Consider the following 15,635-nt stretch of genomic DNA (forward strand, 5'->3'; position numbering starts at 1 on the left):
ACGGAACATTCCGTCACAAAAAACTCATAACGTCAGTGATAGTGAAGGAACGACAATGTAGTTCGAAGTCAGGATGGTGTATGACTTCAAAGAGAACATGCAGATGGCGGTGTCCCCATGCATCCGCTGCTCTTGTCCATCTAAGTGGTAGTGGTCACCAATTTGTAAAGTGTTGGTGAAGGAGCCTTGGTGAGTTGCTGCAGTGCATCCACTTCTGCCATTGTGCATCGGTCATAGAGCGAGTGAATGTTGAAGGTGGTGCATGGGGTGCCAATCATTTAGGCTGCTTCATCCTGGATGTGTTGAGTTTCTTGAGCGTCGTTGGAGCTGCACTCATCCAGGCAAGTGGAGAGTATTCCATCACAATCCTGACTGGTGCCTTGTAGATGGTGGACAGGCTTTGGGAAGACAGGAGGTGACTTACTCTTCACAGAATACCCAGCCTCTGACTTACTCTTGCAGCCACATTATTTATATGGATAGTTTCCAGTTCAGTTTCTGGTCAATGTTAACCCCAGGAAGTTGCTAATCCTCCCCCCATTCCTATTTCTTATGTTCTTTTGATTCTTGTATTGGGAGGTGGCGGAACAGCGGTATTGTTGCTTGATTAGTAATCCAGAGACCCTGGGTAATGTCCTGGGGACCCGGGCTCAAATTCCATTACAGCAGATGATGGAATTTAAGGGCCAAAGACTTTGAGTATTTTCTAAGAATTATTGGTTAATTCAATTGTGTTGAGACTCGGCTTAAAGGGGGCTGGAATTGACCATGGCCTAGCCCAGCATGTCATAACATTCAATAAGATATCTAGAATTAAAAGTCGAATGATGAACATCAAACCATTGTCGATTGTTGTAAAAGACCATTTGGTTCACTAATGTCCTTTAGGGAAGGGAACCTGGCATCCTTACCTGGTCTGGCCGACATGTTACTCCGGACGCACAGCAATGTGGTCAACTCTTAAATGGCCTAGCTGTTGTGTACAACCACTACAAATGGAACAAAGAAGAATGAATACGGACAGACCATCCGGCATCGACCTCGGCACCCGCAACGGTAGGGCAGCACGGTAGCACAGTGGTTAGCATAAATGCTTCACAGCTCCAGGGTCCCAGGTTCGAATCCCGGCTTGGGTCACTGTCTGTGCGGAGTCTGCACGTTCTCACCGTGTGTGCAAACCCAGCACTTTCACCCGGCAAAGTCCTCTTTACTAACAACAGAGCTGGAGGGCCTGCCAGGTCCAACGCCTGAAAATGATGAGCCAACCTGGTGAAGCTACAAAACAGGATGACTTGCATGCCAAACAGCATAAGCAACGATTAATAAACAGAGCCAAGTGATCGCACAAGCAACAGATCAAATCTAAGCTCTGTAGTTCTGCTACATCCAGCCACGAATGGTGGTGGACAATTAAACAACTCACTGGAGAAGGAGGCTCCACAAATATTCTCATCCTCAATGATGGAGTTGCCCAGTACATCAGTGCAAAAGATAAAGCTGAAGCATTGACAATAATCTTCAACAAGAAGTGCCAAGTGGGTGATCTGTCTTGTCCTCTTCCGAAGGTCCCCAGTATCACAGACAATTCACTCTGCATGATACCAAGAAATGGCTGAAAGCACTGGATACTACAATATTCCAGCACAATTACTGAAGATTTGTGCTCCAGAACTTGCTGGGTCCCTAGCCAAGCTGTTCCAGTACAGCTGCAACACTGGCGTCGACCTGGCAATGTGGAAATTATCCAGGTATGCCCTGTACACAAGAAACCGGACAAATCTAACCCGGCCCCATTAGTCTACCCTCGATCGTCAATAAAGTGATGAAAGGGGTCATCAACAGTGCTATCAAATGGCACTTACTCAGCAATAACCTTCACGGATAATTAGTTTGGGTTCCACAAGGGTCACTCATCTCCTGGCCTCATTACAGCTCTGGTTCAAATGTGGACAAAAGAGCTGAATGCCAGAAATGAGGTGAGAGTGACTGCCCTTGACATCAAGGCAGCATTTCACCGAGTGTGGTATCAAGGAGCCCGAGCAAAACTGGAGTCAATGGGAATCGGGGGGGAAACTCTCCCACTGATTGGAGTTATACCTGGCACAAAGGAAGATGTTTGTGGTGATTGGAAGTCAATCATCTCAGCTCCAGGACATCACTGCAGCAGTTCCTCAGATTAGTGTCCTAGGCCCAACCATGCTCAGCTGCTTCATCAATGACCTTGTTTCCATCAAAAGTTCAGAAGCAGGAATGTTCGCTGATGACTGCACAATGTTAAGTATCATTCGTGACTCCTCAGATAATGAAGCAGTCCCATGTCCAAATGCAGCAAGACATGGACAATATCCAGGCTTCGGCTGACAAGTGGCAAGTCACATTCACGCTACACAAATGCCAGGCAATGACCATCTCTAACAAGAGAGGATATAACAATCTACCCTTGACATTCAATGGCATTACCATCACTGAATCCCCCACTATCATCATCCTCGGGGTTACCATTGACCAGAAATGGACAAGCCATATAAATAACGTGGTTACCAGAGCAGGTGAAAGGCTAGGAACCCTGCAGCGACTAACTCACCTTCTGACTCCCCAAAGTCTGTCCACCATCTGAAGGCACAAGTCAGGATGTGATGGGATACTCTCCACTTGCCTGGATGAGTACAGCTCCAACAACACTCAAGAAGCTCGATACCATCCAAGGTAAAGCAGCCTGCATGATTGCTCCTCCTTCCACAAACATTCAGTCCCTCTACCACCGACAAACAGTGGCAGCCGTACGTACCATCTGCAAGATGCACTGCAGGAACTCACCAAGGTTCCTTAAACAACACCTTCCAAACCCACGACCACTACCATCTAGGACAAGAGCAGCAGATATCTGGGAACAAACAGCACTGCCTGGTGGTTCCCCTCCAAGTTACTCATCATCCTGACTTGAAAGTATATCACCGTTACTTCACTGTCGCTAGGTCACAATCCTAGAACTCGCTCAACAGCACTGTGGGTATACTTATGCCTCAGGGACCGTAGCAGTTCAAGGAGGCAGCTCACCACCACGTTCTCAAGGGCAATTAGGGATGGCAATAAATGCTGGTCTGGCCAGCGATGCCCACATCCCATAAACAAATCTTTTAAAAGTTCAAAAATGAGCAGGAAAGCGCCCCCTGGTGGCCAACATTTATCCCTCAAACAATACCATTAAAACTAATGATTTGGCGATCAGCACATTGTTGCTTGCGGAACTTGGCTATGTACACTAATTTGGCTGCTAATTTCCCCCCATTACAAATGACTGCACTTCATAAAGTACCTAATTGGCTCTAAAATGCTTAAAGATATCCTGATGTCGTGAAAGTCATTCCATAAACGCAAGTATTTTTTTGCTCTTGGCCACAATATCATGCTTTGTGAAGCTTGATGAAGCAACCTTCATAATAATGTTCATGTTTTATTGTCACAAGCTGAATAACTAACATCTACATCCATTTGGAATTACTTGAAACTCAATCCCAATACTCTTGTGTTTCTAAAATTGATGTCGTTCTTAGCTTTCTGTTTGAGTTCAGTTTTATTTGGAGGCACAGGGTCTGTCATGTAGCTCTTCTGGTGTGATTCGTACTCAATGTCACAACTTCTCTTTAAAAAGCAGGACATAACTGTGTATGTGACCATTTGCAATACAACAAAGTTGTGGTCAGATGTATGAAGTTGCTCAAAGGATATCAACAAGAGCGATTTGAAAAGATAAACATGCAATGTTGTCTAAGATTAGTTTTGCATTGATAAAGTGGTCCAAATAGTATCCTTCTGTGTTTTAATGTTCTGTAGTTCCAAACTTCGAATGTTATTTTGGGCAGAAAGAACAAATCGCTCCACAAGTATCATTATCCAAACCAGCCTGACTTTAGTCTTCCAGGTCAAAGTTCACCCCGAGTATTTTCAATTCCAAAAACCAAGTAGCAGTGACCTCATTCAGTGCGGCTAATTTTTGGTGGACACCACACTTCACACCTCAAAGACCCACAAACACAATCAGAGGAAGTTTAAAAATGTGCTCTCTCTTTGCAGTATCTGCCTGCTTTCGTTAGTAACCACCTCATCTCGTCTGTTTCAGATGACCCTGATCCCCCACAATTTGCTTACAAAGCACATGAGGAACTGAGAATACTATCCCTTTCTCGCCTGAACCTGATAACTAATCTTCAACAGCCAAAACGTTTTGTGATGTCTTATTGATTGATTTTTTAGTTTAGAGTTCACAATGCAAATTTACAGCCTACAACAAAGGTTGCTAACTTTGAATGTGAATGGGGGCCTAACTCATTGGGATCAGGGATTTTCTTACTGATTGCTCTTGGCATGTTTTTATCAATGGCTTATTATCTGATGAACGTATTTTAAACACAGGTGGTCTTCAGGGTCTGTCCTGTCACCCCTGTTATCTTCCATATAAGCCAACGAGATGAGAATCAACGGAACTAGTAACTATTTGTTGAAGTATGCAGATGATATGGCTTTGGTGGGATTATTTTTAAAAGCTAAAATGAGAACTGAAGGAAATTACTTTGAACATGTTTCGATCCTTCAGAAATGGTGTCAATTGCATGCTCTACGTATGTGTGAATCTCTGTGTCTTGATGATCAATTGGCAGAGGTTGCAGAATATATACAGACCAGAAGCAAAGCTTCACAGAGATTAGGGACTGAATCTTTAAAAAGGCTACTCAGCCTCTGTTCTTAGTTAGAAAACTGAAAGAGTTTGGAGTGAGTCAAGACGTTTGAGAGAAGGTATATAAAAGTCTGGTAGAGAGTATTTTAACATTCAACATGACAGTCGGTACATTAACTCAAGTGTGAAATGCAAACGTAAACTGGCCAGAATTGTCAACACTGCAGGTAAAATCATTGATAGACAACAGACACAGCTTGATCATTTATTTAACAAACGCGATTAAGAGGAAAGTTTAGAGGAGATGTGCGAGGGTGGTTTTTTACACAGAGGGTATTGGGTGCCTGGAACCCGTTGCCAGAGGACGAAGTGACATTTAAGGGGCGTCTTGACAATACATGAATAGGAGGGGAATAGAGGGATACAGACCGCAGAAGTGTAGAAGGTTTTAACTTAGTCAGGCAGCATGGTCGGCACAGGCTTGGAGGGCCAAAGAGCCTGTTCCTGTGTTGTACTTTCTTTGTTCTTTGAAAGCTCAAGCCATCATCAGTGATCACTTTCACTCTTTATATCATCAATTTGAAATGCTCTCTTTGGGCTGCACTTTAGAATGCCTATTGCTGGGAAAAATCTATCCCTGAGGTCTCCCAGTGCCATGAGCTGATGAAATAACATACTGTAAATTTAACTTGCATTTTTTAAACTGCAGTAAGTGCTTTAATGGCAGACTGTAATGTGTTATATTTGTATGGTATGGGGCAGCACAGTGGCGCAGTGGTTAGTACTGCTGCCTCACGGCGCCGAGGTCCCAGGTTCGATCCCGGCTCTGGGTCACTGTCTGTGTGGAGTTTGCACATTCTCCCCGTGTTTGCGTGGGTTTCGCCCCCACCACCCAAAGATGTGCAGGGTAGGTGGATTGGCCATGCCAACTTGCACCTTAATTGGAAAAAATGAATTGGGTACTCTAAATTTATGTTTTAAAAAGTACTGCTTGCCTCATGGCGCTGAGGACCCGGGTTCGATCCTGGGTCACTGTCCGTGTGAAGTTTACACATTCTCCCCGTGTCTGCATGGGTCTCACCCCCACAACCTAAAAATATGTGCAGGGCAGATGGATTGGTCTTGCTAAATTGCCCCTTAATCGGAAAAAAAGAATTGGGTACAAATGTTTGTATGGTATGGATGTATGTTATATATGCAAAAATGTCTGAATGGGATATACATGAAATATTTCCTGTTTTTAAGTAATGACCGTATGATTATATGTTACATTGGAGATGAAGCCAAAGACAAATTTCCACTTTTGTGTGGACAATAAAGTTCCATTCTACCCAGTCTGACTTCAAAGACGTCACATTTCTGAACAAACTGCACATACATTTGCACACACCATTTTGCTCCTCCATTTAGAATGTTTATTGATAAATGCCCATTCATCATGCATTAGAAATTCAAAGCCATCATTATATAAGGTATGGTTTCATGTCAAATTGTAGGTTTTGGTTCCACCAGGGTTGGTTTACTTTGCTACTGATCAGACACATTCTCTGTCTGCTGCAATGTCGAAACAAAATCACTGAAGCTCTTTGGAATTTCCATTCCTCTTGTAGTCCCTTGGACACTCTGTTCAATTGGTTTTTTTTAAAAATAATTTTTATTGAAAATTTTTTGAAAAATATATATCAACAAAACAATAATAACAATAACAATAATAATAATAAACACCCCCCCGGCACCCGTAACAATGCATATAACAAACCCCCCACCCCCCCAACCCCAATAAACAACAGAATAAATTAACAATAAGCAAATTAACTTAAACACTATCCCCCTAAACCCCTCCCCCCCGGGTTGCTGCTGCTGCTGACCTAGTACCTTATCGTTGAGCCAGAAAGTCGAGGAAAGGCTGCCACCTCCTAAAGAACCCTTGTATCGACCCCCTCAGGGCGAACTTGACCCTTTCCAACTTAATGAATCCCGCCATGTCATTAATCCAGGTCTCCACACTCGGAGGTCTCGCATCTTTCCACTGCAGCAAGATCCTCCACCGGGCTACTAGGGACGCAAAGGCCAAGACATCGGCCTCTTTCGCCTTCTGCACTCCCGGCTCCACCCCAACCCCAAATATCGCGAGTCCCCAACCTGGCTTGACCCTGGATCCCACCACCCTCGACACCGCCACCGTCCGCTTCCAGAACTCCTCCAGTGCCGGGCATGCCCAGAACATATGGGCATGGTTCGCTGGACTCCCCGAACACATGATGCACCTGTCTTCGCCCCCAAAGAACCTACTCATCCTAGATCCGGACATGTGGGCCCGGTGCAGCACCTTGAACTGGATGAGACTAAGCCTCGCACATGAAGAGGAGGAGTTCACCCTCTCCAGGGCGTCCGCCCATGTCCCCTCCTCAATCTGCTCCCCCAGCTCCACCTCCCACTTAGCCTTCAGCTCCTCTACCAACGCCTCCCCCACCTCCTGCATTACCTGGTAGATGTCAGACACCTTCCCATCCCTGACCCACACCCCCGAAAGCATCCTATCCCTTAACCCCCGCGGGGGCAACAAAGGGAACCCCTCCACCTGTCGCCTAGCAAACGCCTTGACCTGAAGGTACCTGAACATATTCCCCGGGGGGAGTTCAAACTTCTCCTCCAGTTCACCAAGGCTCGCGAACCTCCCGTCGATAAACAGGTCTCCCAACTTCCTAATGCCCGCCCTGTGCCACCCCACGAACCCGCCATCCATGTTCCCTGGGACAAACCGGTGGTTCCCCCGCAGCGGGGCCTCCACCGAGCCCCCCGCTTCCCCCCTGTGTCGCCTCCACTGCCTCCAAATTTTGAGGGTAGCCGCCACCACCGGGCTCGTAGTGTACCTCATTGGAGGGAGCGGCAGCGGCACCGTTACCAGTGCCTTCAGGCTCGTGCCTCCACAGGACGCCATCTCCATCCGTTTCCATGCTGCCCCCTCCCCAGCCATTACCCACTTACGTACCATCGAGACGTTAGCCGCCCAATAGTACCCAGAGAGGTTGGGCAGCTCCAGCCCCCCTCTATCCCTGCCACGCTCCAAAAAGACCCTCCTTACCCTCGGAGTCCCGTGCGCCCAAACAAATCCCAGAATGCTGCTGTTCACCCTCCTAAAAAAGGCCCTCCGAACAAAAATGGGGAGGCACTGAAACAAAAACAAAAACCTCGGGAGCACCGTCATTTTAACGGACTGTACTCTACCCGCCAACGACAACGGCAGCATGTCCCACCTTTCAAATTCCTCCTCCATCTGCACCACCAACCTAGTAAAATTGAGCTTGTGCAGAGTCCCCCAGCTCCTAGCCACCTGAACCCCCAGGTACCTAAAACTCCTCACTGCCCTCTTTAGCGGGAGCCTACCAATCCCCTCCTCCTGATCTCCCGGGTGTACGACAAACAGCTCACTCTTGCCCAGGTTCAATTTATATCCCGAGAAACTCCCGAACTCAGCAAGAATCTCCATCACCTCCGGCATTCCCCCCACCGGGTCTGGTACATACAACAGCAAGTCATCCGCATACAGCGACACTCGGTGCTCCTCCCCACCTCGCACCAAACCCCTCCACCTCCTCGACTCCCTAAGAGCCATGGCAAGAGGCTCAATTGCCAGCGCAAAAAGCAAGGGAGACAGGGGGCACACCTGCCTCGTCCCACGGTGGAGCCTGAAGTACTCGGACCTCCTCCCATTTGTCGACACACTCGCCATCTGGGCCTTGTACAGCAACCTCACCCATTTAATAAACCCCACCCCAAACCCGAACCTCTCCAACACCTCTCACAAGTACCCCCACTCAACCCTGTCAAAGGCCTTCTCCGCATCCAATGCCACCACAATCTCCGCCTCTCCTTCTGCCGCCGGCATCATTATCACATTTAGCAGCCTTCGCACGTTAGTGTTCAGCTGCCTCCCCTTCACAAAACCCGTCTGATCTTCATGTATCACCCCCGGCACACAGTCCTCTATTGCAGTGGCCAAGATCTTCGCCATCAACTTGACGTCTACATTCAGCAGTGAAATCGGCCTGTATGAACCGCACTGCAAGGGGTCCTTATCACGCTTCAGGATCAGGGAGATTAGTGCCCGAGACATCGTTGTGGGCAGAACACCCCCCTCCCATGCCTCGTTAAAGGTCCTGACCAACAGGGGGCCCAGCAGGTCCGCATATTTCTTATAAAATTCAACCGGGAACCCATCCGGTCCCGGCGCCTTCCCCGACTGCATGTGGCCAATCCCACTGACCAGCTCCTCCAACTCGATCGGCGCCCCCAGTCCCTCCACCTGCTCCTCCTGCACCCTTGGAAATAGCAGCCTGTCCAGAAAATTCTCCATTCCCCCCTACCCACCACCGGTGGCTCCGACCGGTACAGTTCCCTATAGAAGTCCCTAAAGACCTCATTGACCTCTGCCCCCTGCCGCACCACATTCCCATCTCTATCCTTCACTCCACCAATCTCCCTAGCCGCGTCCCGCTTACGAAGCTGGTGCGCCAGCATCCTGCTCGCCTTCTCTCCATACTCATAGACCGCTCCCTGCGCCTTCCTCCACTGTGTCTCCGCCTTTCTGGTGGTCAATAAATCAAACTTGGCCTGCAAGCTACGCTGTTCCCCCAGCAATCCCTCCTCCGGGGCCTCCGCATACTTCCTATCCACACTCAACAGCTCCTCCACCAGTCTCTCCCTCTCCCTCCTCCCCCCCCCCCTCTCCCTATGGGCTCGGATGGAGATCAGCTCCCCCCCTAATCACTGCTTTCAGAGCCTCCAACATCATCCCCATCTGGACCTCCCCAGTATCATTGACCTCGAGGGACCTCTCGATACATCCCCGAACCCTCCTACACACCTCCTCATCAGCCAACAACACCACGTCCAGACGCCAAAGCGGGCGCTGGTCCCGCACCTCCCCCATCTCCAGATCTACCCAATGCGGAGCATGGTCCGAAATCGCGATAGCCGAATATTCGGCCTCCTCCACCCTCGGGACCAGTCCCCTGCTCAGAACAAAGAAATCAATGCGGGAATAAACCCTGTGCACATGGGAGAAAAAGGAGTACTCCCGAGCCCTCGGCCTCCCGAACCTCCAGGGATCCACTCCTCCCATCTGGTCCATAAACCCCCTCAATACCTTGGCCGCCGCTGGCCTCCTGCCTGTCCTTGAACTAGAACGATCCAGTAGGGGGATCCAGCACCGTATTGAAGTCCCCCCCCCCATGATCAAGCCCCCCACCTTCAAGCCAGGAATGCGGCCCAACATACGCCTCATGAAACCAGCATCATCCCAATTTGGGGCGTACACAATAACCAACACCACCCTCTCCCCCTGCAGCTTACCGCTCACCATCACATATCTGCTGCCACTATCAGCCACAACCTCAGATGCCTCAAACGCCACCCTCTTCCCCACTTCGCGTCGAGCCCTGAGTGGAAAACCTGCCCCACCCACCCCTTCCTCAGACGGACCTGGTCCGCCACCTTCAGGTGGGTCTCCTGGAGCATGGCCACGTCCGCCTTCAGCCCCTTCAGATGTGAAAGCACCCGGGCCCGCTTAACCGGCCCATTCAACCCCCTCACGTTCCACGTAATCAGCCGGATAAGGGGGCACCCCGCGCCCCTCCCCCGTCGACTAGCCATAACCCATCGACTGTTCGCCCCTGGCCATCACCCATTCGGCCCGTTTCCCACGGCAATAGAACCTCACCCCGACCCCCCCCCCAACTCATCCCTGGCCAATCCAGCAGCAACCCGGTATCCCCCCCCCCCCCCAAGGCTAGGACCGCTCCTAGCCGCGACTCTCCCTCCACTGTACTCCCGTGAGCCAGCTGACTTCTGCTGACCCCGGCAGCTCGCGCTCTAACTCCGACCCCTCCCGATATGAGGTCCCCCCTCCTCCCCTGCATCAGCTCCTGGGCACCGCTTCAGCGCGGGAAACCCGGTCTAATAGCCACGCCCCTCACCACCAGCTCCACCCCCTCGTCCCGCAGCGCGGGAAACCAGAGAAAAGCCCGCGCTTTCACACTGCCCCACCCCACCAACGCAGCTCCCAAACCGCAGTCCCAACCCAACCACCAACTCCGTACAAACAAAGACACAGATCAACCACAGACCCCAGTACCCCCCCTTAGAACACAAAACCATAACCCACATCATCCGAAAGCGAGAGAAAAAACAAAAACAAACAGAATTACCCGCTACAGCATAAACAATGATACATGAATAGAATAGAAAAACTCCCACAGCCCCCAATCTCTAGTTCGAGTCCAGCTTTTCAGCCTGCACAAAGGCCCACGCTTCCTCCGGGGACTCAAAGTAGTGATGCCGGTCCTTGTAGGTGACCCACAGGCGCGCAGGCGGCAACATGCCGAACTTCAGCTGCTTTCCATGGAGCACTGCCTTCGTCCAGTTAAACCCGGCTCTCCGCTTGGCCACCTCCGCACTCCAGTCCTGGTAGATACGCACTACCGAATTCTCCCACTTACTGCTCCTCACCTTCTTGGCCCATCGGAGAACACACTCCCGGTCGCTGAACCAATGGAACCGCACCAGTACCGCCCGCGGGGGTTCATTCGCCTTAGGCCGCCTGGCCAGCACTCTATGGGCCCCCTCCAGCTCCAGGGGCAGATGGAAGGATCCTGCCCCCACCAGCGAGTTCAGCATCACGGCCACATAGGCCGGCAGGTCCGACCCCTCCAGCCCCTCCTCGTGGCCCAGGATCCGCAGGTTCTTCCTCCATGACCGAAGCTCCATCTCCTCAAACCGATCTTGCCACTTTTTATGAAGTTCCTCGTGTATCTCCACCTTCCCCACGAGGGCCGAAATCTCCTCCTCGCGCTCAGAGGCCTGCTGCTGCAACTCAAGTATCGCTGCACCCTGAGTTGTCTGGGTCTCCAGCAGCTTACTCGTCGTCACCTTCAGGGACCCAACAACTCCCCTTTCAGCTCCGTGAAATAGCGCAGAAGGGCCGCCTGCTGCTCCTCAGCCCACTGCCTCCACTCCTCAGGGGCTCCACCGGCCGCCATTTTGTCCACCTTCCCCCGCTTTTCCAGGGGAGCTGCTGCCGTTTTTCTCCTCGCCCCCACTTCGGGTCCAAACCATAAATCCCGGGGGGTTTTGCTCCAGACCCCTTTATCCACCGGGAATCGTCAAATCAGCGCCGTTTGTGGCCCTTAAAAGAGCCCACAAGTCCTTTTAAAGTGGGAGCTGCCGAACGTGCGGCTTAGCTCCGCATAGCTGCAACCGGAAGTCACTCTGTTCAATTGTTTAACACTGACACCATATTGTTCATTGTTCTGACTTTATTTGGCACAAATAAGAATGAGGAGATTTCAGTGGTTAGGAAGCAGTTTAGAATGTCTAACTGCACATTTTGAAGGGAATTCGCCGCTGTTCGACGCCAACAGCGTGATTTACAATTGAGCAGAAAATGTGTGGAGCAAAAAACAGGATTGGCGCCCGCCGCTGATTTCGAAGCGCCCTCCGAGTCCTCCACTGGCAGCAGCATTGAGGTTTGTGCCGATGATTAACGGGCTGAATACTGGATGCTCCACCCCTCCCCGATGTCTGCACCTCTCAGGTAGGAGTCACGCGGGCGTGAATTGGTGCAAGTATTTATGAGCCGGGCCCAGGCGCCATGGCTGTTGAGGGGGAGCGAGGAGGTAAGAAAACCCTCCAAACATTTTGGCCTGGCTGGCTGGTGTCTGACTGGACCAGAAGGAGTAGTGGGGAAGACCTTGGTGGTAAGTCCTTGCACTCAGGGTGTGCCCCTTATAATTGAGGTGGCCTGGCTGAGACCCCCCATTACTGAGACCCTCCCCTTTGCTGCAACTTACAGGCTGTTCACACTGCTGTTTGCTCACTATATCCTGTAAATGCTCAGAGGGCGTCTGGTCATGTGAGAACCCACCCAGCCCCTGTCACTCTGGAAACCCTCATACTCCTGCAGTATCATCAAGGGAATGGGCGTGGGCAGGCTCAACGGCCGGCCCACCAGGTTTTGTCACTCCTCAGTGCACTCTTCAGAAGGCGGCCCCACAGCAGAGGAAGCAGGTGATTTGCAGAGCTCATCCCAAACAAAAGACACAAGGCCGTTGGAACCCTCCCTGGCACACAGCCCCTCTCAGAATAGACGCCGCACCAGTGACACTATCAGCTAGCCCACCCCTGTGGATCACGAGCTGTCTCCAAGTGCGGCCTATCCACCCTGATCCCATCCATCCTGCCCCGGCCAGGAAAACTGACCAGCTCCCTGTCACAACCTGTGTGTAAAACCCAAGCTCCACATAACACTGCAGCTGATGCTCCAGCAAACGCACACATCCTTTGCTTACCCCCATCTGTAGGACCTGCCCACACACGAGTCTCTTCTCATGGAGGCATCTGGCAGCACACATTGATCATCTCCACAACCACTTGCCACCCTGTTGGCGAGATAACACACAGCCCAGTCAGTGAGGGGACACACAGCAGATCCCAATGGGGGAAACAGGACAGGGACCACAGAGCCTATCACTGTGACAGACACCGGTACTCCTGTAGACAGGGTCAAGTGGTGAGGATAGAGGGTCCCCACATCACAGACACGATGCCCTGCACTGATGGGGATATCATATCGAAGGGGCCGAGTGATGGTGGGGGAAATGGGGAGGAGGAGGAAAAGGAGGACAGGTTGGGAGCTGTACAGCAATACAACTCAGGGTGACCATGTACCCTGGTGGCTTTTGATGGTCAAGGGAATCCTCAAGTTGCTAACGTTCAGGGCAGCATGGTGGCACAGAGGTTAGCACTGCTGCCTCACAGCGCCGAGGTCCCAGGTTCGATCCTGGCTCTGGGTCATTGTCCGAGGGAGTTTGCACATTCACCCTGTGTTTGAGTGGGTTTTGCCCCCTCAACCCAAAGATGTGCAGGGTAGATGGATTGGCCACGCTAAATTGTCCCTTAATTGGAAATAATTAATTGGAAACTCTAAATTAAAAAAAACTTGCTGACATTCTCTGTCTCCCCTGCACCCGCAGATACATGGATATCAGACAACAGCCAGATATCTACATGGCCGCTGCTGCCAATGCAGGTGCATGGAGGCTATAGCGCAGGGCCAGCACAGGGAGGACCCTGCACAAAAAGGAGCCTGCCCCAGAAGAGCAGAGGCCAGCCGGTGAGACTCAAGTGGCAGCTGTCCAACAGGCCGAGGAGGAGGTGCGAAGGAGGTGCTGCATCAGGCCATGTGTATTTTTAAAAGTATACATATTTCAATTCAGATTTTTTATTTTATATAATTCAAAATAATACGAAATAACAAAACAGGATAAAACACCGGAACAAAGTTTTCAACTTCCCAAAAAAGGATTGAGGAAGAAAGACCAGCAAATACTGGAACAAAATCAAAAATCTTGGCAAAATGTTCATCTTGACTGACTAAACCCTACCTGCCAAAGACAGGGGAAGATCGGCCTTGAACCTACTGACCAAACCCGCATAGTTCAGTCTACGGAGATGGGCCCAGTGCTGGCCAAACGCTCTATGGGTACATAGAGCACCCCTGCCTCGTTTCCTTATGTAACTGGAATACCTCAGGTTCGTGGGATTGGTGCGGACACTAGTTGTTGGGGCCTTGTACAACATTTGCATCCAAGAAACAAACATGGGACCCAACCCAAACTTCTCCAAGACCGCAAAACGATACCCCCATTCTATCCTATCGAATGCCTTCTCAGCATCCCATGCGGGAGGAGTTGGCATCAGCCCCATCATAGAATACCTACAGTGCAGAAGGAGGCCATTCGGCCCATCAAGTCAGCACCGACCCTTTTGAAAGACCACCCTACCTAAGCCCAATCCCCCATTTTATTCCTGAAATCCCACAATAAGGCGGCAATTTAGCATGGCCAATCCACCTAACCTGCCCGTCTTTGGACCGTGGGAGGGAAACCCGAGCACCCGGAGGAAACCCATGCAGACATGGGGAGAAACTACAAATTTCACACAGACCTGAGGTCGGAATCGAACCTGGTCCCTCACAGCCTCGGTCATGCCCCTCTGTGACTGGCTAAGGTGAATTAACAACCGACCAATGCTCACAATGACCTCAGCCGTGACCCTTTGTGACTGGGCTAAGCTCTGGAGCATCACTGTAATTTCCATCTGTCCCAGGGACATGTCCACCTCTGATTGGGCTCTCCTATTCCTGCTTCTCAGCCATCGACAGCACAATGTGCCCCAAGTCCTGGACGTCATGACGCATAGTTCTGACTTCTTGCCCCAAGCCTTCCACTGCGGATACCCCCCCCTTGAGGTGTTCGGTGTTGGCCTGGGTACAAATTGTCAGGAACATCTCCTGCGCCTGAAGGCGATTGGACTCCTCCGGCTGTACTTGCAGACACTGGATAGATGCTGACATCCCCTCTTGTAAATTCAGCCTCCGTGTTTGCATCTCTGCCAGTGGTGGGATCATACGTCCCAGAGGCACAACACCTGTCTGGACAGTTGTTTACTGGAATAGGGCAGCCCTCTGACCATCCGCTCCCTCAGGAGTCCCTGCCTCCACTTGATGTGCTGCGATATGCGTGTGGTGTGCACCAGAAGGTGACCCAGGAGCCTCATCACTAAAGTTACCCACTGAGATGATAGTCTCTATGATGGTGAATGATGCTGATAAAAATAGTGTCAAAACTTCGGTATCTTCGGGAGTGGTGCTCCGGGATGTGGCTGAGGAGCAGCGACCCTGGAGTGCCTGACAGTGATCCTCCAAGACAAAAGGTGAGATCCTGGGAAGGACTGGACTGTGGGAGAGGGGTGACTCACTTGTGACAGGGGCATTAGCATTGCATTGGACTTTGACTTGTCTTGTGCATGCTGACCTCCATCACTGCCACTGCCCTCTCCTCGGCCTCCCCCACGAGTTGCAGGGCCGTCTCCTCAGCTGGAGTGTGGACCCGAATCTCTG

The sequence above is a fragment of the Scyliorhinus canicula genome, chromosome 11, assembly GCF_902713615.1.
Source record: "Scyliorhinus canicula chromosome 11, sScyCan1.1, whole genome shotgun sequence".
NCBI lineage: Eukaryota > Metazoa > Chordata > Chondrichthyes > Carcharhiniformes > Scyliorhinidae > Scyliorhinus > Scyliorhinus canicula.